General features: G+C 38.5%; 2 protein-coding genes, 1 long non-coding RNA gene and 1 pseudogene across 8 annotated transcripts in view; all 4 read left to right on the top strand.

Annotated features, from left to right (window-relative positions):
• The window catches only part of LOC133709161 (TMV resistance protein N-like), a 34,765-nt gene extending 24,737 nt beyond the window's left edge, over window positions 1–10,028 (top strand). The window contains exon 6 of the transcript XR_009846160.1: window positions 9,802–10,028. The gene's annotated coding sequence lies outside the window, so the exon portion shown is untranslated. The remainder of the gene's footprint in view (window positions 1–9,801) is intronic.
• Window positions 1–24,940, top strand: part of LOC133709162 (disease resistance protein RPV1-like) — a 56,185-nt gene that overhangs the window by 8,408 nt on the left and 22,837 nt on the right. The gene's annotated exons all lie outside the window — the stretch shown is intronic.
• LOC133708961 (TMV resistance protein N-like) lies at window positions 5,025–9,650 on the top strand (annotated as a pseudogene).
• On the top strand, window positions 11,501–17,374 carry LOC133711996 (uncharacterized). 3 transcript variants are annotated; one of them, XR_009847105.1, is made up of 8 exons: window positions 11,501–11,550; window positions 12,022–12,110; window positions 15,278–15,354; window positions 15,443–15,532; window positions 15,836–15,899; window positions 16,295–16,357; window positions 16,540–16,628; window positions 16,821–17,372. It is a non-coding gene; the product is annotated as an uncharacterized LOC133711996 (long non-coding RNA). The 3 variants fall into 3 exon arrangements; XR_009847104.1 differs by lacking the exon at window positions 11,501–11,550 and having other exon boundaries at window positions 11,596–12,110; window positions 15,836–15,940; window positions 16,821–17,374; XR_009847103.1 differs by lacking the exon at window positions 11,501–11,550 and having other exon boundaries at window positions 11,616–12,110.

The following is a 24,940-nucleotide window of genomic DNA, read 5'->3' as shown; positions in this document are numbered from 1 at the left end:
TAGGTTATCATGTAATTATAGGAATGATTGTTTCCTATTAGGGTTAGACTACTCCTCTTGTCCTTGTATATATACCCCTTTGTGGGATGAATAGAAAATATTATTGAAAACCCTAAATCAAAGTATTCTTTTCTACTTGGTATCAGAGCAGGTTCAATCTTTTGAACTTGCCTGCATCCTTTGAATCCTGAATCCTGAATCCTGAATCCTGAATCCCAAAGCACACCACAAACCGCTGCGTACCACCACCATTAAAATCAAGTCATCCCTGAATTTTTTGAAACCCTAGAAAAACCAAACCTGAAGAAAAAAAAAAAACCCCAAATTCCTCCATGGCCGGACCTGCAATTGAAGGCGAACAGTCAAATCCCGAGAAGACAATGGTGTCAGCCTCACCGATCATCCATCACCACTACACCACCCAACAAGACAATTCTGCTTTCCCCACAAGTGTTGTCTTGAATGAATCCAACTACACCATATGGGCTCCTCTTATGCGAATGCGCATTGGAGCACAAGGGAAGGTTGGTTATCTGACCAGAGTAAAGGCTGAACCCGCCATGAATTCTGCAGAGTATGAAGCTTGGGCCACGGACGATGAAAAGGTGAAAAGTTGGCTAATTGACTCCATGGAATCCTCTCTCATGAACCGGTATATTCGTCTTCCTACTGCGAAAGATATTTGGGAAGCTGTAGAGAAAACCTTTTATGATGATTCTGATGAAACCCGAATCTTTGAGTTGAATAAAAAGTGTTTTGAAGCAAAGCAGAATGGAAGGCCCATTCCGACCTACTACAATGAGTTAGTGGCAATGTTCCAGGAGATTGATCAAAGGGTGGCCTCTCAACATGATAATGTTGCAGCTGTCGTTCAAGAAACTTCAGCAATGTCCCGGATGCGTGTTCACTTGTTTTTGAGTGGACTTGACCCAGAGTATGATCAGGTGCGTGGAGAAATCCTACGCAAGGAGCCTAAATTCTCCTTGGAGCAGAGCTATGCTTACATTCGCAAGGTGCAATCAGAGAAACAAGCTATGGGGCGTTCGGTACCTACCGAATCTTCTGTTATGGCCGTTCAACGCCGACCAGGTCCTCCTCCAGGCTTCTCAGGTCCTTCTCCACGCCGTCCTCATGACAAACCAAACCCATACGCAAACAAAAAATGTGTTGTCTGTGGGGAAGTAGGTCATACCAAGGAGCGGTGCTATGAAGTGATTGGCTACCCTGATTGGTGGGACTTCACCAGGAAACCGCGAAAGAATCCGGGCAAGGCGGCTATTGCTACTACAGAGGAAGAGCATCTCGACAATGCCTCCGCTAATGTAGCGCAGTCAGGTATGAAGGGTAAGGCTACTTTGAATAATACATGGATAATTGATACAGGTGCATCTGATCATATGACCAATGACCCTAGTCTTGTGAAAAACCTTAGACGTTCCTCTCAAAATATTGTCTCTACTGCTGATGGTACTCCAACTCCGGTCACCGGAGAAGGTTCTATTGTTGTATCTGATACCTTAACCCTTGAATCTGTCCTTGTTGTTCCCTCACTAGCTTATAATCTCCTATCTGTTGGTCAGATTATTTTAGCACTTGCATGTATTGTGACCTTCTATCCATCTTTCTGTGTGTTTCAGGACATTCTGACTCGGCGGATTCTTGGTTATGGTGTTAGAAGGGGAAAATTATACTACCTGGATCTGACAGAGACTGGAGAAAACCAGAAGCATCTTTTGGGGCAAGCTAATCAGATTAATGGGGTAGAGAATGCAAAGGAAGCAGTATGGTTATGGCATCGCCGTTTAGGTCATCTATCTTTTAGTTATCTTAAGAAGCTGCAACCTCATTTGTTTTCGGTTGTCAGTGATTTGGATTTCCATTGTGACATTTGTGAACTGGCCAAGAGCCACCGTATTTCATATTCACCAAGTCTTAATAAAAGTCCTGTTCCTTTTATGAAAATTCACTCTGATGTCTGGGGTCCTGCAAAGATTCCTTCTCTTTCTGGAGCTCGGTATTTTGTAACGTTTATTGATGATTGCACTCGCATGACATGGGTGTCATTACTGAAGAATAAGAGTGATGTATTTGGAATGTTTACCGAATTTCACAAAATGGTGGCAACTCAGTATCAACAATCCATCAGAGTGTTTCAGTCTGACAATGGTGGAGAGTTTGTGAATGGCCCTATGATTGAGTTTTGCCGGTCACATGGAAATCGTCATCAAACCTCCAATTCTTATACTCCTCAACAGAATGGTTTAGCAGAACGGAAGAACAGGCAGTTGATGGAAGTTATTCGTGCTTCCTTATTTGGCATGAATGTACCTCGGTCCTATTGGGGAGAAGCAGTAAAATCAGCAGCATATCTTATCAACCGTACTCCTTCACGGGTGATTGAGTTTCAGAATCCTCATCAGAAGCTTCATACACTTTTGACCATCCCTTCTATGCCTAATTTGGAGCCCCGGGTGTTTGGGTGCACAGCCTATGTTCATATTCCCAAGCCTCAACGCAACAAGCTTGATCCCCGTGCCCGTAAGTGTATCTTTGTTGGTTATGCTGACTTCCAGAAGGGTTATCGATGTTATGATCCCCTTACTGGCACTTTACATGTCTCTCTTGATGTTGCTTTTCGTGAATCCGAGCCTTATTACTCAGGGGGAGCTTCTCAGTCTTCCCTTCAGGGGGAGAGAGGTTGTGAAGGGAATCCTCGTTCTATTATTGATTTTGATGTCTTTGAAGACTTGGAAAATTTGGAGGATACATTTGAGGGTAGAAATTTGGAAACAGAAAATGCAGTTGCCGAACAGAGCATTGTGAATTCCGAAATAGACAATGCGACTGCCAAACGAAGTGTTACGAATTCTGAAACAGAAAATGCGACTGCCGAACAGAGTGTTGTGAATTCCGAAACAAAAAATGTAACTGCCGAACAGAGTGTTGTGAATTCCGAGACAGAAGAGATGACTTTTCTGGATAGTTTGAATCAAAATCAAGACGTATCTGAAGCTCACACACAAGATATTCCCCCTTCTGCATCACCAACTGAAGATCCCGGTCAGAATGATCCTCCTCAGGTACCCCTAAACTTTAATGAATCTTCTGGGTTAGAAAGTGTCGAACCTAGGAAATCACAAAGGGTTACCAAGGGAATTCCTAAGAAACAATATGAACCAGATATCAAAGCCAAAGCTAAATACCCTATAGCTAATTTTATGTCTAACCATAGGATTTCTGGGTCACATGCACTTGTTATTGATCAATTATCTACTGTATCTATTCCTAGTAACGTGCAGGATGCATTGACGGATCCAAAATGGACAAAGGCGATGAATGAAGAATTGGAAGCTCTTCAAAAGAATGCAACATGGGAGCTAGTACCTATGCCGGTTGGAAAGAAGACTGTAGGGTGTCGTTGGGTATTTACTGTGAAGCTTAATGCAGATGGAACTATTAATAGATACAAGGCGAGGTTGGTTGCCAAAGGATACACACAACGTTATGGGATTGATTATGAGGAGACTTTTGCACCTGTGGCAAAGATCAATACTGTTCGGATTCTAATCTCACTTGCAGCAAACAAAGATTGGCCCTTGCACCAGTTTGATGTGAAGAATGCGTTTCTTAATGGGAATTTGGAGGAAGAAGTGTACATGGATGTGCCCCCAGGTGTTAAGAATTACCCAAGTGAAGTTGGCAAGGTGTGTAAATTGAAGAAGTCTTTGTATGGCCTGAAGCAATCTCCAAGAGCCTGGTTTGGGAGATTTTCAAAGTCCATGAGAGCCTTTGGGTACAGACAGAGCAATTCTGACCATAACTTGTTTATCAAGCGCAAGAATGGTAAGATTACAGCTCTTATTGTGTATGTTGATGACATGATTGTTACAGGGGATGATCCGAAAGAGATGAATGAGTTACAAAAGTATCTGTCAAAGGAGTTTGAAATGAAGGATCTGGGGCAACTGAAGTATTTTCTGGGTATTGAAGTTGCGAGGTCTAAGAAGGGAATTTCACTGTCACAGAGGAAGTATGTTCTTGACTTACTTACTGAAACGGGGATGCTGGATTGCAGTCCAATTGAGACACCCATTGAGATGAATCACAGACTTGCCATTTATCCTGATCAAATTCCAACTGATAAAGGAAGGTATCAACGTCTTGTAGGAAAGTTGATTTATCTTTCACATACTAGACCTGATATTGCTTATGCTGTGAGTGTTGTCAGTCAGTTTATGCATTGTCCTAGTGAAGAACATATGGATGCAGTTTTTCGGATTTTGAGGTATTTGAAGATGGCGCCAGGTAAAGGATTACTGTTTGAGAAAAAGGATGAATTGGAAGTTGGGGGATACACAGATGCAGATTGGGCTGGTGATAAAACTGACAGGCGTTCTACATCTGGGTACTTCACTTTTGTAGGAGGGAACCTTGTCACTTGGCGTAGCAAGAAACAGAAAGTTGTGGCCAGATCAAGTGCAGAAGCTGAATTTCGAGGTATGGCACATGGAGTCTGTGAAATGTTATGGATTCGTAATGTCCTGAAAGATCTAGGTTACAAGCTTAAACAACCTATGGATTTGCATTGTGATAATAAAGCTGCAATTGAGATTGCACATAATCCAGTTCAGCATGATAGGACAAAGCATGTGGAGGTTGACCGTCATTTTATTAAAGAAAATCTTGACAGAAAGGTTATTCGTTTTCCATTTGTAAACTCAGAAGAGCAGTTAGCTGATGTTCTTACTAAAGGAGTGTCCAGGAAGATATTCGACAGCTCAGTTGACAAGTTGGGCATGATAGATATCTATGCACCAACTTGAGGGGGAGTGTAGAATAGCTGTAAATCTTATGTAATTATGATTCTTATTTATTTAGGTTATCATGTAATTATAGGAATGATTGTTTCCTATTAGGGTTAGACTACTCCTCTTGTCCTTGTATATATACCCCTTTGTGGGATGAATAGAAAATATTATTGAAAACCCTAAATCAAAGTATTCTTTTCTACTGCCTCTTCTTCTTCTTCTTCTTCTTCTTCCACCCGTCCATGGAAATACCATGTCTTTTTTAGTTTTAGAGGTGAGGATACACGCTACAATTTCACAGACCATTTGTACAACGCTTTGCGTCGGGAGGGAATCAACACCTTCATGGATGATCAGCTCAGAAGAGGAGAAGAAATATCAACAGAACTTCTCCAAGCAATTGAACTGTCGAGGATGTCAATCATCGTCTTCTCTAAAAACTATGCATCCTCCAAGTGGTGCTTGGAAGAACTTGTCAAGATCCTCGACTGCAAGAAATCAAATCAACAAGAGGTTCGACCAGTTTTCTACAAAGTCAATCCCTCGGATATACGAAATCACAGAGGTAGCTTTGGGGAGGCACTTGCTAATCATGAATGCAAATTCAAAGATAACCCGGACAAGGTCCGGAAATGGAAGAATGCTCTTGAAGAAGCGGCAAATTTATCAGGGTGGCCTCTCTTGGATGAGTACGTTTCTATTCACCTGCTTTAAATTCCCGTTAGGATTCAAGAGCCATACTAATCCCTCTATATATCACCAAGTTATTGCATATTTTGGTTCTGGGGTAAACCGATACGCTAATTGAACTTCTACATCATAAAATATATTTTATTTTGTCTGATTAAATGTGAATGTGTGTTTGTATTCTTGATTAAATGCGGTTTATTTTAAATGTCCAGGATTTGTTCTGAATCCAGTGTTATTCATGAAATTGTTGAAGAGATTTCAGAGCAAGTGATAAGCAGTACATATTTGGATGCGGCTAAGTACCCAGTAGGAATAAAACCTCGGGTGCAAGAGATCCGTAACCTTTTAGGTGTCGGGGGAAGAGATTTTCGTATGGTAGGGATATGGGGCCCGGTGGAATAGGCAAGACAACAATTGCCAAAGCTGTCTATAACACAATTGCTCATAAATTTGATGGGAGTTGTTTTTTGGAAAATGTTAGAGAAAATTCAATGGGTGCCAAAGGCTTTGTCAAACAACAAAAGAAACTTCTTTGTGAGATTCTAAAGGGAACAAAATTGAAGGTGACCAGTGTAGCAAGAGGAATCACTATGATTAAGGAAAGGTTGCAATACAAAAGCGTTCTCATAGTTCTTGATGATGATGTGAATGGCATGGATCAGATAGATAACTTAGCTGGTCAATGTAGTTGGTTTGGAATGGGTAGTAGAATCATCATAACAACAAGGGATAAGCAATTGCTGAGGCATCATAATGTTAATAATTTAATATACGAGGTCCAGGAATTTGATCATCATGAAGCTCTCGAGCTATTAAGCATGAATGCCTTTAAAAGCAGTCGACCTTTGGATGCTTATGCAGAACTCACAGAACGTGCAATACGCTATGCTCAAGGACTTCCGTTAGCTTTGACTGTTTTAGGTTCTTCTCTATGCAATGAAACTGCAGAGCTGTGGGGAGCTGCATTAGATGGTTTCAAAAGCAGCGAAATTCAAGATGTTTTAAAAATAAGTTACAACGGATTGGATCACATAGTGAAGGAAGCTTTTCTTGACATTGCATGTTTCTTTAAAGGTGAAGGTAGTGCACACGTGATAGAAATATTAGAAGCTTGTGGTTGCAAACATGCTAAGTTTGTTATCAATGTGCTCGTAGAAAAGGCCCTCATTAGAATTACATACCATGATTCCATTTGGATGCATGACTTGGTAGAAAAAATGGGTAGAGATATAGTTCATGAATTGTCACCCAATGACCCTGAAAACCGAAGCAGGTTGTGGTTTCATGAAGATGTTTACCGTGTTCTAACAGAGAATATTGTAAGTACATCTCTTAATTCACCTCAACTTTGATTATTTTTTGTTAAAATTCTAAAACCTAAGTAGAATATGAAATTTAATTATTTGAGAAAGAGTTTGGTGTGTTAATACTATTGCATTTTCATACTAGGGAACAACCAATGTTATAGGCATCAAGGTGCAGCTGCCTGAAGATTCAGATGTGATATGTTTATGTGGTACCACTTTCTCCAACATGCGAAATCTTAGACTTCTCATACACCATGCTGGACGCTATTCCGGAGTTGTTGATAGTCTGCCAAATAGCTTAAGGGTAGTTGATTGGCCTGACTGTGCCCTACAATTTTTGCCATCCAATTCAATACCAAAAGAACTTGCTATAATCAATATGCCTAGGAGTAGGAGTCGTCGCATCACAGTATTGGGAGATGGATACAAGGTATGTTTTTTTTGGACACACATCTCTAGCTTATCATCTGTTCCTTCCTCTCCATTATTATTATTTTTATCTAATTTTCTTCTACTCTGTCTTCCAGCATCCGATAAATCTCACATCAATAAATTTAAGTGATTGTCAATACCTAACAAAAGTGTCAGACTTATCAAAAATCCCACACTTACGAAGTTTGAATCTAGCTGGCTGTGAAAATTTAGTTGAAGTGCATTCTTCTGTTGGATTCCTCGATAAACTTGACTTTTTGAATCTTTGGGACTGCCCTAGGCTTGAGACTTTTCCAACGGAAGTTAATTGGAAATCCATGAGGGAGCTTTGGCTTGGCTGTTGTACAAGGCTTGAGAATTTCATAAACATTGTGCACAAGATGGAGTCCATTAAACCATTGGATCTAGCTGGAAGTGGCATAACAGAACTGCACTCCTGGATTGGATGTCGCACTTCCTTGACCGAATTGAAGTTGTGTCAAACTCCGATCAAACAATTGCCTTCAACGATTGAAAATCTTACTTCTTTAACATATTTGGAGCTGTCTAAAACTCCCATCAGAGAACTGCCTTCATCAATTGGATGTCTCACTTCCTTGACCGAATTGAAGGGCGAATGGAAGTCTCATCGAAGTACTGCCTTCATCAATTGGGAATCTCACTTCTTTAGAAACATTGGACTTGTCTTCAACTCCCATCAAAGAATTGCCTTCATCAATTGGGGATCTCACTTCCTTGGAGGTATTAGACGTGTTTGGAACTCTCATCGAAGAATTGCCTTCATCAATTGGGGATCTGACTTCCTTGAAGCGATTGAACCTGTCTAAAACTCCTATCAGAGAATTGCCTCTGTTAATTGGAAAGCTCAATCGCCTTCGAGAATTGAAACTAAAAGGATGTGCAAACCTTACAAATGTGTCGCACGGTGTTTACGGAGGGCTGCAGCATCTACAATCTCTAGACCTCTCTTGGTGCCCAAAACTGGTGACATTTCCAAGTAGGGCAGAGGCGAGCGCTTTGGTTTCATCAAGTGCAGAATCGCTTCCTTTGATGCTTCCATCTAATTCAAACAATGGGTATGATGATCATCCTGGTTCATTATTGTTTCCCCAGCTAGAGTGGCTTTATTTTGAAGGATGCCAATTATCAGTGGTCTACGATTTCTTAACGAATCTTGACTGTGCGTCCACATTAGGGGCACTTAATCTATCAGGAAGCAGTTTTGATAGTCTTCCGGCATGCATCAGCAAATTTCATCAGTTGGAATTTCTTGATTTAAGTGGTTGCAAGAGGCTTCGAGACATTTCAGAACTTCCACCAAATATACGAGTTATAAGCCTGGATGATTGCTTATCGTTAGAAAGATTTTCAAAATTGTCAAATATACTGGAACAGAAAGACACTCCGGGATTTCTTCAAAGGATGAATTTGTTTAATTGCAATAGACTGATGGATAATCTTGGCATGGAGATGCATAATGTTGGCATGGACATGGTGTCGAAGATGGCAAAAGCATTACCGTATCAGGTTTTCCATCTATCTCTCCACACACACACATATATAATTTTCTTTTTCTCCTCTACAATTTTGACTATTAATAGTTAACACAACCATATGCATCTTGCAGCTGGTGCATGCCGGCTTAGATCAGCATCTGAAGTGCTGGAACTTTATGCTTCCAAGCCTCCCGGAAATTGAAGTTCCAAAGTGGTTTGATAGGGGTGAGGTGGACACAAGTGTGCTTCCTGGTCATGGAACTCTTGGTATATGTGAAATTTTGATAGAAATCCCTAGGAATCTGAAGGCTGAGAGAATAGGATTGGTTGTCTGTGTTGTTTTTGAACTTACCCAAGATTTTTCCGGTGGTTATAGTAGTTGCTCTGTGAGGGTTCTGATTGATAAAAAGTATTATGACATTAGTGTCAACTACATTGAATCAAAAGCGACAGAGTCATCTGCTCGTGATCATGTATGTGTGTGTCTGACATGTATTGATGTCAAGGAGCCACCTCTAGATCCTGTGGTTAGAGTGTTCTTTGATATGATTCCCCCATTTAGCAAAGGGTTGCTACTAAAAAGTTTCGGGGTCCACCTGGCTAATATGAAAGATGATCATGTAAGAGGTGAAGACTTGACACGACAAGGATATAGGCAGAGCAATTATGCTAGCATTTCTGATCAGGTGGCTTTGGACACAGAAGGGGCAGCTGTAGCATCATTAGTATCAGATGGCAACAATTCCGGTGAAGTACATGACGATCATCATGATGGGGAACAAGAACAACAACGAGAACAGGAACCTCATCTTCCAACAAAAAGATTTGAAGACCTGGCAAGACAAACAAATACAGGTAGAGCAATGTTACCATTTTTGAGGTGCTTTGGAATTACCTGCGCACAAAGGTTCAGCTAGCTCTAGTATCATCAACAAGTACCGATCGAGGCCTTGAAGTACACTATGATCATTAATACTTGGATTTCAGGTATTAATATTCCATGCACATAAACTTGTCCTGTTGTGATAATTTTTCACTGACCTGCTTTTTCTGCATTGTCTTATTTAGAAGAAGATTTTCTTTTGCCAAAGTCGATCTCGAAAGATGGCAGTTGATGGTGAGAGGGGCAGAAGCACCAATTAATCTGAACTCATGTGATGGTCAAATCTCGATCAATCCACACAAACAAGGCTGGGTTTGTTCTTCAATTTCAATTTGTGTTTGCTCATTGGTTTTGTTTGCAGGCTTTTAGTGCGCTCTGTATTACAAGTGAGACTGATATAATGCTATATATGTTCAAACACTGGAATCATATGTCTATCCTAGCTTCCTGACATTATTAAACTCAGATGATTTGTATAACATATAATTTTAATATCACTAACTGAAGCAGGGAAACTACCTAAAATACCACTCCAAAAGAATGTCCAGCAAAGGCACTTTAGAAATACCTAAGGCACTTTAGAATGTGTGAATGTGCACTTCACCCGTATGAAAAAATAATGTCTAGCAAACATTCGTAACAGATTTGGAACATGATTCTTTTATTAAGGACAGTTTGAAGTGTGCACATTTCATACATTACACTGAGCAAAAAAGTAGAAACATGCAATGGGGGGGGCAGCTCTTACGTAAGCAACAAATTTGTCGCCGTGATTTCCAATTGCATTTTTATAATTTTTTTTTTTTGCTTTACTTTTCTCGCATATATCTGTCCTTTTTTGTTTATTAGTGGATTTTTTTCACAGTGTAGCTTATATTTCTGAGCTGTATTGATAAAGATTGGGAAAACTCTGGTAATATAAGATTGAAGATGTTGAAATATGAAGATTGAGAACCAAAAATGAATGAAATTTTTTGAGAATAAATGGATTTGAGAATTGCAACTTACTTGTTTATGAGTGCAAACTCAATTGTCTTACTCACTAATTGACTTGCTAACAGTCCGAACAGATTTATCAGTTATTACAACTTGCAGTGTAACCATAGTTACTGACAACTAATTATAGACAGTAAGTCTAGTCATAGTTAAGCGTCCTATACTGTAACTCCTCCGCCCTTTCTAACCATTAGGTAGAGGACCTAGCTGCAGGTTGTTGAAACTCAGAGTAGGGCAAGCTCTCAGTAAAGACATCTACAAGGTGCTCTGCAGTAGAAAGATGGGAATTAATTTATGTAGCTCAGTTTGTGATATTTCTAACCTGCTTCCAAGTGCCTTGTGCTGCACTTAAGCATGGCCTGCTTTCATTCTGATTATGAGAAGCTTAGAAATCAGCAAATTAGAGTGGTAGAAAGGGGATCTGATGCAGGACAAGTAGCAAAAGAACTGTAGAACTAGGGTTTATTTGCAGCAGTCTCGATTGTTAGAAAGAAAAGGGATTTAAAATAAGAAACTTAAGAAGAAAAGGGATAGAACTACTAGCATCACACCAGTAGGGTTTCTAGGCATCACACCCAGAGAACTTAAGCATCACACCTAAGGTTAGGTTGCATCACACAAACCTAGAGAGAAGCAAAAGCTTTCAATTTTTATTAATCTCAATCTGAAAATAAAAGACTACAAAGGCCTCCATATATAGGGAGGCTAAGATAATTCCAGAATAACTAGGAATATCCCTATGCTTCAAAGAATCCTAAAGAAATAATCCTAATAATAATAAGAATCCTAATAATAAAAGCCTAGATTTATTTGAACTACTTTCCAAATCTTGACTTCAAATATTCTGCTTGTATTCTTCATCAGGATCCCTTTCCTTGGATCTCCCAAGGCACATGAGGATTATTGAAAATTTAACCTCCGCGGCTTTGTTTGCTTAGGTAATACTGATTAGCCTCTTTACATGCATTCACCCGCGCAGCATAGTTTCGCACTCAACAGTACTTGAATAAGCATAATTGCTAGAAAATTTAACCTCCGCGGCTTTGTTTGATTAGTTAATACTGATTAGCCTCTTTACATGCACTCACCTGCGCAGCATAGTTTCGCACTCAACAGTACTTGAATAAGCATAATTGCTAGGTTGAGTCTTTTGAAAAAGGTGACGTGTTATGAACCATGATTAAGATAGAGTTGACATGAGACAGTAATGGATGAACGGTGGTTATTAAAACCAATGAACCATGATTATTGGAACTACCTTTTATTCTTCAAGCTGCCATTATAGGGTCCTGCCACTGTCTGAATCATCAGCGATTGTGCCTCTATTATAAAAGTTGCCATCACCATACTAATTTCTGCCTCTTTCTCTTCAATTTTGTGGATTTTAAGTTGTGTGGCTATCATTGCAGTTGTAATTCTATTCTACTTTTGCCGTTGTTTTCATGCAATAGAAGGGAGTGGATTTAGCTCTTTCCAATCTTCGATCTTTCGATAAAAGGTAATCATGAATCATCTGCTCTTCTCTTTTCAAATCTCATCTCGCAGATTTGATGCATCTATATTTAGTTGGTTAAGCCCTGATCATGTTTTATCTACCATCACATATGCTTAAACTTAAGCTTGATAGTAATGGTTTGGTTCAAGCTTGGCAAGGCATCATGATCTATGCTAGGCCATGTTGCGCGCCAAAAAATACCAGATTTCACATCCATAAGCTAATCAAGCATAAAAGTATTGACCTGAAATCCTAAATCGTGATCAAGCAATGAAAAAAGAAAAAGAAAAAAAAATTGCAAGGGTTACCAATTGGTTTTCCCTTCGTGTTTGATGTTTGGGATGTTTGTTATTCTTTTCCCATTATTCAGACTTTTTCTATGCAGTCCTTGATGTATGATTGATGAAATAGGCTAAAGTTAAACAGTCTTAGACACAAGGACATTTATTTGGCCAACTGGACACAATGGAACGACTGAAATTTCTAAATTCAAATCATTGTGAAAGATGTTGCTTTTCCTTTTTCTTTTTTTTCACTTACGACCAGGCATTTCTGCTATGTGAATTGTGAGCTCGAAAGCATTGATAGCCTCCCTCACACTACTGGCATATGAATTAGATATTCTTTAGTTTGTTTATGAATTAGATATGAAAAACATGTGATGCTAGATTTCCTTTGGATGGTTTTTTTTTTTTAGAGAATTACACACAAGTGTCATTTTAAAACTTTAATTAGTTATAAGACCACACAACTCTTTTTGTCTTCATAAGGCCACTTTCACCTTCAAATTATTTTGTCTCTTACAATTTTACCCTTCCACTTAACAAAACGTCAAAACCAACTGAATAGGATATCAGATCCATTCTCTTCAAACAAAAACAAAAATCCATCATTCTCTCTTTTCTCTCTCTTGCCGGCGATTCAACGTTCTCTCTCTCAGTCTCTCCGATGAGCTCGTTCGCTTCTCGCCATGGCTGTCATCCATGGCGTCGCCGACGAAGAACATCTCCGACGTTAGAAGCTCTCCCTCGGCGGCAACCGACGATTGTGCAGCGAAGCTCAGCGCTTGCCGGACGATCTCGACGGAGAGAAGCCTTGTTGCGGATCGGAGCGAAACGAGACGGCATCGTTTCACCACCTCCTCCTCTTTCTCCCGCTTTTTCTCTGATCTCGACGCCGATCCAAAGCAGATCTGATGGACCTCGTCATTCGATCAATATATGTCGTCGGCCAAAATTCATCACTGCAGGTCAGAATTCGAAATTATCTATCTATTATGCCTCCGGCGAGGAGACCACCATAACAATCGCTCACCTTTGCCGGCACTCTCAGTCTTAGAGAAGAAAATGAGGTTCGTCTTCTTGGCTTCTTGCATAGGCTAGGGTTTTAACTGAATTTAGAGATTCTAATGTGGATCTGGATATGATGGAATTGGAATTGACTAGGTGCATTTGATTCGGCTCTCTTCGAATGGAATTGAACTGGTATGCGATTATATGATGAGAAAATCGAAGCATGCCGGAGCCGGAGCCGGAGCTTTTCTTCTTTAACTGCTTCGCAGATCCGGCTAAAATCCGGAATCCTCCAGTGGCGGCGACGACAACACGAACAGTTTCTTGAGGTTATGGCGGACCCGAGCCTCCTTGCTCTTCTCCGGCAAGCAACAAGCTCAAATTTTTTTTTTTTTTGGGAATAATTGGGACTAGTAGGTCTTTGATTTGATTTGTTTTGATTGCGAAGATTTTCTTTTCCCTAGTAGACTGGTTGTTCTTGGTTTTGGACGATTTGGCTGAATTTGTGCCTAATTGCAATTGTATTTGGTTGAAATCAGAATGTTTTGATTCAAACATTTGACATTGTAAATGTATACTTGTTTTGATGTTTTAGAGTGGCTTTTGTATCAGTTAGTAATAGCTATCTCAGATGTTGGGAGTAACTTAGATAGCTATGTTTATGTTAGTATCTTTTCAACATGATGTCAATAGCTTCTATTTTCATTTTCATTATTTCAAGTTAGCAGCTCCGTGTAATTGTTCTAGTGGCATTTCAATATAGTGATAGTAGCTTTATGTGTCTATGTTAGTATATTTTCAAGCTAATGTCAATAGTTTTTTTTTTTTTTCAAATCAGTAACTCTCTGTAACTATTATAGTGGTTTTCTATCATAGTGATCATAGCTTTCTGTACCTATGTTAGTAGCTCTCTAATGTTAGTGAGAGTAGCTCTCTAATGTTAGTGAGAGTAGCTCGTTGATGTTGGCGAAAGTAGCTTTTGGTGTTGGTAAAAGTAGCTTTTGCTGTTGTGAAAGTAGCTTTTGCTGTTGGTGAGAGTTGTTTTCTGTTGCTGACGAAAGTAGCATTTGTTGCTGATGAGAGTAGCTTTTGGTATTGGTGACAGTATCTTTTGTTGTTGGGGATAGTAGCTTCTCGTTTTGGGGAGCATAGGTTTTTTGGTAAGGCGTAGCTTTTGTTGTTGGTGATAGTAGCTTTTGTTATCTCGCCGGAGGTTGCTGGAAATCTCACCAGAGTATCTTTTGTTGCTAGTGACAGTAGCTTTTGTTGCTAGTGATGGTAGCTTTTGTGACCTCGCCGGAGGTTGCCGGGAATCTCATCAAAGTAGCTTTTGTTGCTAGCCACAGTAGCTTTTGGTGTTAGTGACAGTAGTTTTTGTGGTCGCCGGAGTTCGCCGAAGGTATGTCGGAAGTTGGCCGGAGGTCTGCCGGAGACCCGCCGGAAGTTGGCCGGAGGTCGGCCGGAGTTGACCGGAGACCTCGCCGGAGAGGAGAGAGAATGATTGTTGACTTTGTACTCCAGTGGCATTTATGTAAATATGTTGGTTTTTAATATCCAAAATATAACACTCTTTTTAATCTAGTGGCCTTATGAGGGAAAAAACTAGTTTGTGGCCTTATGGCTAAAAAAACATTCAAAGATGCACTTACATGTAATTAACTCTCTTTTTTTTTGGTCAAATTTGCATGGTTTTAGTCAGGAATTCATTTTCGGTGATACTGACAACGCTCAAGTCTGTTTGAGCTAACGAGCCAACTCATTTTGTGCACGTATAAAGAAATTGGAATTGTCAATGGACACTAATATTGCTATGTTGTAATGGAAATAAAACCTCTTTTTAGCAGAAGTGAATGGTACAAACTATCATTTTTTTTGCAGGTCTTACTATAGTTTCTTCTTAACTCCAGTGATATGGCTATTGCATGTTTAGAGCTCTAGCATGCTTGCATAAACAGGTACTATCTTACTACAGTTGTGATACATCAATTGAATTCTCATGTAATCTTTGTAGAATCTGCTTTAATTTTTAATATGTGATTGCAGGGTTTGGTGCACATAGATATTAAGCCCGGAAACTTCCTCTTCTCTCAGAAGCTAAGCAAAGGTTACCTGATTGATTTCAACCTTGCCATGGTTAGGATCTTGATCTTGATAGTGCTGCCCTCTGCATATGAGAATTTTTTTTTGGTTGTTTAGCATTTCAGAAGCATATTTTTATAGCTCTTCTGTCTTTCTTGCTGCTATAAAGTAAATTCAAGTAATGATAGAGAAGGTCTGAGACTCTTTTAACATTTTGGAGGTGTAAAATTGAGCGGTCTTTTCTTTTGTAAGTACAAATGTTTTATGCAATGCAGATCAGGCACGGTTCATACTTTGTTATGTTGGTGAATATTAGGTAGTCTACTGGTCTTCGCTAATTCTGTCATTGTTTTTCAGTTTGGAGGCCTTTTAACTACTGTTATACTCGCATTCTCGGGGACGTTTTAAATTGCAAGACCAGGTATAGGTAGTCTACTGGTCTTCGCTAAATTGCAAGACCAGGTGTGAGTTCTTTCTTTTGTTGGATGTTATTGATGACTATAGTTGTTTTTGGTTTTTCATTATTCAAAAGATTGAAACTTTTTTTTTTTTTGAATTACACTTACCTATGAGCTGTGGCTTTTGATATTCTGAAACAACAATAGCTTAGGGTACTGATATATACGTGATCTGTCAATTTGTTAGTCTATGGTTGGTGAATGGATTTTGGCAAGCAATGCATTACTACAGTTGGTGATTGCTTTTGTTTTTTTGGTTTTAGATGATATGCATTTCGTTTTTGTTTATAGTTTCTGTATGAATCGTCTTAGTTTTGCTTGCCTTTCCTTTTTATCTAACAATTATAACTATTGACAGGTAGCAAGGTGAAAAGCTTACCTGCTGTGCGATGTCGTTTCCGCGTTGTTCCCCATGAGCGTGGTAAGGCTTAGGTTTTTTCTATTCTTGCCTCTGCACTTTCACATTTTTAGTTTTATCAAAGTTTCTTTTTTATCTCTTCTACTATTTGATATATATGTTTGCTGTGTGCCACATTCACATGTGGCCTGTGAATCAGTGCATATATATTTACTAACTAATGTAATTTTGTGTATTGGTTGCAGGTGAGTGTTCTTGGAACTTCTGGACTGTACATGTCAGGATCATATGTTGAGCAAAAGACCTTAGCCACAGAGTTTCAGATGATTCTACTGTAAGTGGAATATTTCCTGTGTTTCCTAATCATGTTTGTAATTGAAATCAGGCCGACTGAACTCTCCCAGAAACCTTGATATTTAGGTTTTGATGGCAGTAGATAAGAGCATGTTTGTGTTGCTGATCTGTGAATGCAACAATGCAATTGCTTTTCTGATATGTTTTTGATCAGTTTCTTTTGCTTCTGTAGAAAACAGGGAAGGGTAGGAGACTTGAAGAAGAAGGGGGGGGGGGGGGGATTTGAAACATTTTTACTGAAACCCTTGGTGATTTAATTACAATGTTGATAAAGTATATTTTGTAACTTCCAGTGATGCCATTGATGTTATTATAGTCTGAATTTAACTTCAAAACCATATGTTTCTCCTTATGAAACAACTTGATAGTAAATGGTCAAATTTATGGCTTCGAATCCGATACACTGAAAGCATGAGACTGTTTTCTATTCGGTTACTTAATTTTCAGATTTGTTTCCTCTGCTTAGGTAAATTCATAGTTTAACATATAGCATTGTTTGGTTTCTTGGTAAATAAGAAAGAATGCAGAAAATAGCATGCAATGTCTTTTGTCACTGAGTTTCCTACCTTGAATGCTCTATTTTTTGTTTTATATTACTGATCAACAGCAGTCTAATGTCAGTGATGACGGAATAGCTTAACACATTAAAGAAGTAAATATTCAAAATCACACAGCTAAGAAGGATATCTTCTTATCCTATTTCTAATGTTGTATGGCTTTTATATTTCAATGATCCTAAGGCTCCATATCTCCATATCTTATACAGTTATAGATAACGTTTATTGGCAGTTGCTGAATAGAAAGAAACAGAGAAGGAGACAAAAAAAAAATGTAAGAATAGAATAAAAAAAAAAAAGCACATGTAAATAGAAGCCATGTTTAACTGACATAAAAGCATAGGACTCCTCATTAGCATAGGGATAATGACCACTTACCCATAAAATATCAAAATACATCACATACACCCAACCAACTTATATTTATCCCCACTCACCCAAAAGTTTTTCCTTTTTCTCCCAACTATTCCTTTCACTTAATCTTTATTCCATTACCTACCCTTTCTCTTTCACAATCTTTTCTTTTTATCATTTCTGTTTTACTATTACTACAGTGAACAGTACGTTTTCTTTATTTTTGACGGAACGTGGTGGGCCCAATTTTGAGATTATTTGTTTAAATAGTAATTACAGCTAAATTTCATCCTCGATATTCAAAGGTAAACAGTTAAAATTTACTATTCATAATATCGATCGTTGACAAACTTCAGTTAAATGTTATCTGTAACAATACTAGCAGAGAACTGAGAAAAGAAAGAGAAAGATTGAGAAATTTGAAAGACTATAGAGAAGGTCTTAATTAAAAGAGAAACTCCCAATTACTGGGACATCATCTATAGAATTCAAACAAGAATCTATAAAGTAGAACAGAATATTGAAAATATGTTGTATACTCTGAAAGAGAAACAAAAAACGCTGAAGGACAAGAAAAATCAATGAACAGCAAGTGCCTATAGTAGAAAAATCAATGAACAGCAAAAAACGCTGGATTCTATGAAAAATATACTGAAGGACAAGAAAATGCCTATAGTAAAAAAAAAAAAAACTAATGGATTCAAACCATTAGAAAGACCAGAAAAGAATCCTGTTCCAAATATGATTTTTTTGGAACCATCAACTAGTTATACTAGTATTCGGTATGAAAATCCGAAAGAAAACCGAGATGTCAAAATGATGAGCATCTTCGGAAAAAAGAAAGGAGTACAACTCCTAAATGCTGAAGAATTCGAATTCAACGAAATCAAACAAGAGGTAAAAAATGCCTCAATTCCAAAGCTAGATTTTAAACAAATCTACAAAAGGGGAAAATTTGATTTGCTTGATAGCCATCACTTCAAATTATTAGAATTTACCACCCCCTCTACAACCGGAGAAACAGATCTCTTGATGATCACTCCTGAAGAAGTTGCCAAAGCAAGAACAAAAAATTATCAATTTATGCACATTGGAGCAGTCCAAGTTGGCATAAAACTTCTTGCCCGAGAATGCATAAACTGTTCAGTTCTATGTGTCTTACAAGACAATAGACTAACAGATTTTCAAGCTAGTCTGTTGGGAACCCTTGAAGCGTCTTTATGCAATCAAGTGGCTTATTTCAACTGCTTCCCAAACTTCTCAACCAGCTTGAAAGATGCAGCTCACTGTCTACGACTGAGAGTCAAGACAGATGGCATATCTATGAAAAAAGATATGCAAGAACTCGCAATAGTATACAGAATATACTATAAACTGATGAGTACCACAGTAGAACCTAAGACGAGGATATCCAATATCCCAGGTCTTACTACTGGTTTCCTCACCAGTCAGAAGAACCATTCACAACAGATTCACAAGGTTACTTGGAATGAAGTAACTTTTCCTATTGAATGGAAATTATCTGGTCCGAAGCTACCAGCAGAGAGTGCGAAAGCAAAAACATATGAAAATAGAAAGACTGGAGAAATCAGTCCAAATTTTGACAATCACAGAAAAAGTGATGTCTGTCCTGAGAACATTAGGATAAACAAAAATCTTCTCAGAAGAAGCTACAGCACTAGAGAAGCTAGTGGTAGTAGTACTAAATACTCTGAAGAACCAACAGAGCCTATAACAGAAGAAGAATTAGAAGCTGATCTGAACAGACCAGTAAATATGCTTAGAGCACAAAAGCTCTATGATCTCTATGATGAAGCAGAGTCCTGCGAAAATCCTGAACGATTAGAAAAACTAATCGAAGAAATGAAAAAGTTCAAACCAGGAAAGGAGAGAAAACTCCTACCATACCAAGATATTGAAATGGAAGAAGGAGAAAGCTCCAAAACTTTCATCATTAGAGAAAAGGGAAAACTGAAACTCCCTATACAGAAAGCCCCTACGGGAAGAAATGGAGAAATAAATTCTCAAAGATTTGTCCCAGAGGACAAGATACCCAGAGTACCAATTTCCAATTATGGTATCTGGCTAGATCTAGACAAAGCTCTAGACAAGAGAAAAACTCTTGACCAATGGGTAGACAGCCTGATGATGGCCTCTGCTCTTACCCTTGGAAAATTCGAAGCTCCTGATCTTCAAATGTACTTTGAAACTACTTTCATAGGAGTAGCAAAAAAGTATTACTTCTCTTTCAAAGAGACGGCCAGAGGAAAAGAATGGCTGGAAGAAATCAAAACTTCGAAATCTCCGTATGATTTTGCAGTACCCCTGTATGATCAGTTCTGTGGAGATCTCTCAAATCTGAGTGAAAAGGCTAAAGAAACGGCCAAATCAAATATCTATGCTCTCAAAATTTGTGACATGAGACATTTTGAAGAATACTTGAATGAATTTCAAGAATATTACTGTATGATCGGTGAACTAGAAAATATTGATCTAGTCAACCTGTTGCACAGGAAACTCCTTGAACCATCGAGAACAGCTGTGAGAGAAAGCATAGTTGAAAAACCAATTGAAAGATTTTCAGTTGGAGGAATTGCCGACAGAATCAGGCAATTATTGAAAGAACAATGCAAAGCCAATCTTAGAGCAAAGATGGCTAAGAAACAACTCAAAGGAGTTGAAAATTTCTGTTACGGAATACTGGATATGCCAACCAATTGGGGATGTCATGAATCCAAGTTCCACAGAAAAAGAAAAGAAAAATATTACCCAAAAGGATTTAGAAAAGGTAATAAGAAAAGAGATTGGAAATTCAAGAAGAGTTCCAACTTCAAGAAACAACAGGATGAAGATCCTAAAAACAAATTCTTCAAGAAAAAGAAGAATAATCATCAGCATAAACAACAACCAAGCAAAAAAGCTTGCAAATGTTGGTTATGTAAAGCTGAAGGGCACTATGCCAATGAATGCCCAGAAAATGGTAAAAGATCTACTAAAGCTCTATTTGAAGAATACGAGCCTATAGTAGAAACAGCTAATATGAAGGGCTACGAAATAGCCTATTCTGATGATGAAGAAGATGACAGGTCAGTTTATTCTGCCTGGTCAGAAGAAGAAGAATCATCTGGTTCTGAAACAGATTCTGAAGTAGAGTACTTCGAATCAAGACAGATGAATGTTCTGAAAGTCAAAAACTAGGAAGAAAGTAAGACAGAATCATTAATGTCTTCTTATCAGGTGAACCCTGGTACATTCGTGTGTGACTACTGCCTATGTCACGAAAAGGATGGTCTCCCTATGTTTTGTGAAGAGTCAAAAAAGACTTATCACAAAGAATGCTTCATAGCTGAAGCAAGAAGAAAAACTAAGCATGGCCTTATCAGCCAGTTGGTTGAACAAAAATATGAAGAATATTTCTCTGAGCAAAAAGAGAAAGAAGTAGAAACTTTGTTCCAAGAAATTATGGAACCATCTTCCTCAAAAATAAAGGAAGAAAAAATCGATGAAGAAAAAATCGATGAAAATATTGAACTGGTTGAACCACCAGAAATTGTTCCAGAAGAATGTAAACCATTCATTCCACAGGAACAGGCTCAAGAAAATGAGCTTCAACAGTCGAAAATCGTCTCTACTAGTAGGTACATCAACTACATAGAGATTGGATTAAAATTCCCTGACCACAAGAAATATCATCTACATGCATTTGTAGATAATGGATCAGGATTTACTGTTGCAAAGAGATTTGCAATTCCAGAAGAACTCTGGAAAGAAGATAAGAAAAAAACGGCTACTGGTGTCACGTTCGACGGAAGTCACCTCACCATGAATAAAGTAGCAAAAAATGTTCATATCTCCATTGGAGGAGGAACATTTATCATCCACAATGTTTGGCAATCTGAAGGCCAAGGATCAGATTTCTTGTTGGGAAATGATTTTATTCTCCAACAGAGATTCATCCAGGATGAAGAAGCAATAGGCTTCAGAAAAGGAGAACGGGTGTTCTGGGCAGACAGGCTTACTCAAGCCAAAAGTGTAGTCGGTCCTAACTTTACTACACAATATCAGAGATCGCAACAGAATAATGGTGATCTTACCCCCTACAAGCCCAAACTTGAGCCCATACTCCAAATCAAACAACAAGAAGAATTACTTGTTGAAGAATCTTCTGAACAAGAAGAAGAAACTAGTAAAGATGAAGAAGCTAGTTTCATCCATGAGCATAACCTCAAGCACTTCCAGAATAAGCTTGAGTCTCAGAAAATTCCTACTCTTGATAAAATCAAGAAACTACTCGAACAAAATATCGATGTAGATCTCCAGAAATTTTGGGAAAAATACCCAGTGGTCTGTGAATTACGATTACATGATATGAATGCTATCTGTCATGTCAAAACCATTCCTCAGTACAAAGAGGAAGACTAAAGAGAATTCAGAAAAGATATTGAAGATCTCCTAAACAAGAGATTAATTCAACCTTCCACTAGCCCTCATCATGCTCCAGCCTTCTACGTGAGAAATCATGCAGAAAACCTCAGAGGAAAAGCTAGAATGGTGATTGACTACAGAGATGTCAACAAAAAGACTGTTAAAGACAGTTATCAAATTGCTTAAGTACGAGTACTGATCAACCAGCTCAGAGGAGCTAAAGTCTTTTCAAAATTTGATGCAAAGTCGGGTTTTTGGCAAGTCAAGATGCATCCAGAGAGTGTTCCTCTCACTGCATTTGGAACACCACAAGGTCATTACGAATGGTTAGTAATGCCTTTTGGCCTAAAGCAAGCCCCTTCAATATTCAAGAGAAAAATTGATAACATCTTCAAACAAGTGACTGAATTCCGCGTCGTCTATATTGATGACATCCTTGTCTTCTCTAAAAACAAAGAAGAACACATGAAACACCTTTACGAGGTTGTAAAGCTGATAGTTCAACATGGAATTATCTTAGGAGAAAAGAAAATGAGTTAAATACTGCTTACTCCCTGTACTTATAGGGTTTCATCGTTTCAGTCCCTGACCTTCGAATTTCACCGAAAAAGTCCTTGAACTCCCAATTGGTCCCTGCCGTCAAACATCCGTCAAAAACTCAGTTATCTTCCCCTAAAAAGTCCATTATACCCTCATTTACTTAAATATATATATATATATATATATATATATATATATATATATATATATATATTTCTCTTCCTCTCTTTTTTTATTTTTTTTTTCTTTTTACCTCTTCTTCTTCTTCCGGCTCTCTCGCCTCCTTCTGTTCATCTCCCCATCAAGATGGTTCCAATTCACAGACCTTCAAGAGGTGAAATGAAAAAAAGAAATAAAAGAGAGAGAAAAAAAATTAAAAAAAAACAAAGTAAGTGAGGGCATAATAGACATTTTCGGCAACTTTAACAGAAAATTTTGACGGCAGGGACTAATTGGGAGGAAATTGAGAGTTCAGGGACTTTTTAGGTGAAATTCGAAGGTCAGGGACTGAAACGATGAAACCCTATAAGTATAGGGAGTAAACAGTATTTAATCCAAAGAAAATATTCTTTCTCCTCGATGAAGTTGATTTCCTAGGAATAAACATCAAGAATGGAGTACTAAAACTCCAACCTCATATCCTTGAGAAGATCTGGAAGTTCCCAAATAGAATTCCTGATGCTAAGAGTCTAGAGAGATTCTTAGGAGTCATAAACTATGGGAGAGATTTCATTCCCAAAGTCTCAGGACTAACAGCAATGTTATCTCCTAAAACCAGTTCCAAAAGAAAATGGAACTTCACAGAAGATGATGAAATTATCCTCTAGACTGATGCGAGTGATAATTACTGGTCCGGTGTTGTCCTGGCAAAAATGTCTGGAACTAACATTGAAAAGATCTGCAAATTTTGTAGTGGCAAGTTCAGCCCTGCAGAACTAAATTATCCCACAGGGGAAAAAGAAATTTTGGCTGTCAAGAAAACAATTTTAAATTCTCCAGCTTTTCTTGGAAAACCCTTTACTGTCCGCACCGATTGTGCTAGAGTAAAAAATTTCAAAAATTTTAAACTTGATAAAGCTGCTGATAGAGGAAGATTAGCAAACTGGCAATTATTTCTTAACCAATATGATTATGTTGTTGAATTAATTGCAGGAAACAAGAACTATCTTCCAGACGCCTTAACCAGGGAAATGGCAATGTTCAGCCGAAAAGATGACGACGAATGTCGCAATCCCAGAAACAGAAGAACTGGGAAAGAACATGAAGCTGCAGAGGATCCTAAAGAAAAAATCCTCAAAAGGTTTCTGTTAGGTCCAAAAGGACTAGCCCCAACTGATCAATCCTAGGGTAAAGGATTGGCTAGCCCATCTCAAACGGCAGATGGTAAAGGACTAAAGGCTCATCAAGACCGTTGACGGCAGTTGCTTTGCCAAAAAGCAAACCTACTCCAACTGGAGTAATAAATGTTTTTAATTATGAACTTCAAACATTTGACGCTCCTGTGTTCAGAACTGGTAGGAGGTTAGCTTACCACCAGAAAGCAATCCTGGATAATCTCCTATTTGTCTTTCAGGAAAGAAGCAGTGGTCTGATGTTCCCAGCTCTCTTTGCATTAGCTGAAGAACTCTATGAAAATGCTAGACCACAGTTTGAAGAATTTCATACATAGCAGAGTGCTGTTAGAAAAGAAAAAATTCACTTCCTCGAAGATCCAGAAAGTGCTAGAGTCCCTATCATAGCACTAAAAGAATCAGATTGGCATGAATTCCACAGTCTGATAGGAAGTTATAATTCTGAGGCATGTATTCCTCCAACCCTCTTCATTATTGCAGGACCCTATGTTGGAAGGTACCTGGTCAATGTTCAGAGTGAACATCCTCAAGAACACAAGCTTTGGCTTGTTGAAAACGGTTTTGTTCATAATCTTTGGAGCAAAACGAATGATGATCTCAAAAGCCTGCCCCCCATCATCGTCAACACAGTCAAAAATATCAGAAAAAATGACTGTACCCTAAGACTGAAATTTAGATCTACCCCACCAGAATGGATTCAGAAAACCAACGGTGAAGTTGAATATATTTCTCCTTATCATTATGTGAGAATTATTCAAAGAAGATATCTTCAGCCTGCTTGTGTTGGATACAATGGCCAGCCAAATTCAAGCATTCCATGGATGAAGGCTATGTCCCTTGAATACATCAAGAAGATCATCTCTGAAGATACAAAGAATACATTCCTGGCAGCAGGAGAAAAAACAATTATCACTGCTTACGATCATCCTGATGTTGTCAGCAGTGACCTTTTCCTATCTCTCACAAGGAAGGAGATAGATTCGACACTGACATGCTTACAGTGGGTTGAAAGGCTTGAAACAGACAACCACTACAAGATGTATGTTGATACAGATGTCGACGAC

Source organism: Rosa rugosa, chromosome 5, assembly GCF_958449725.1.
Source record: "Rosa rugosa chromosome 5, drRosRugo1.1, whole genome shotgun sequence".
NCBI classification, from domain to species: Eukaryota; Viridiplantae; Streptophyta; class Magnoliopsida; order Rosales; family Rosaceae; genus Rosa; species Rosa rugosa.
Note: the sequence above shows the minus strand (reverse complement) of the source record. Positions and strands in the feature narration are given on the sequence as shown.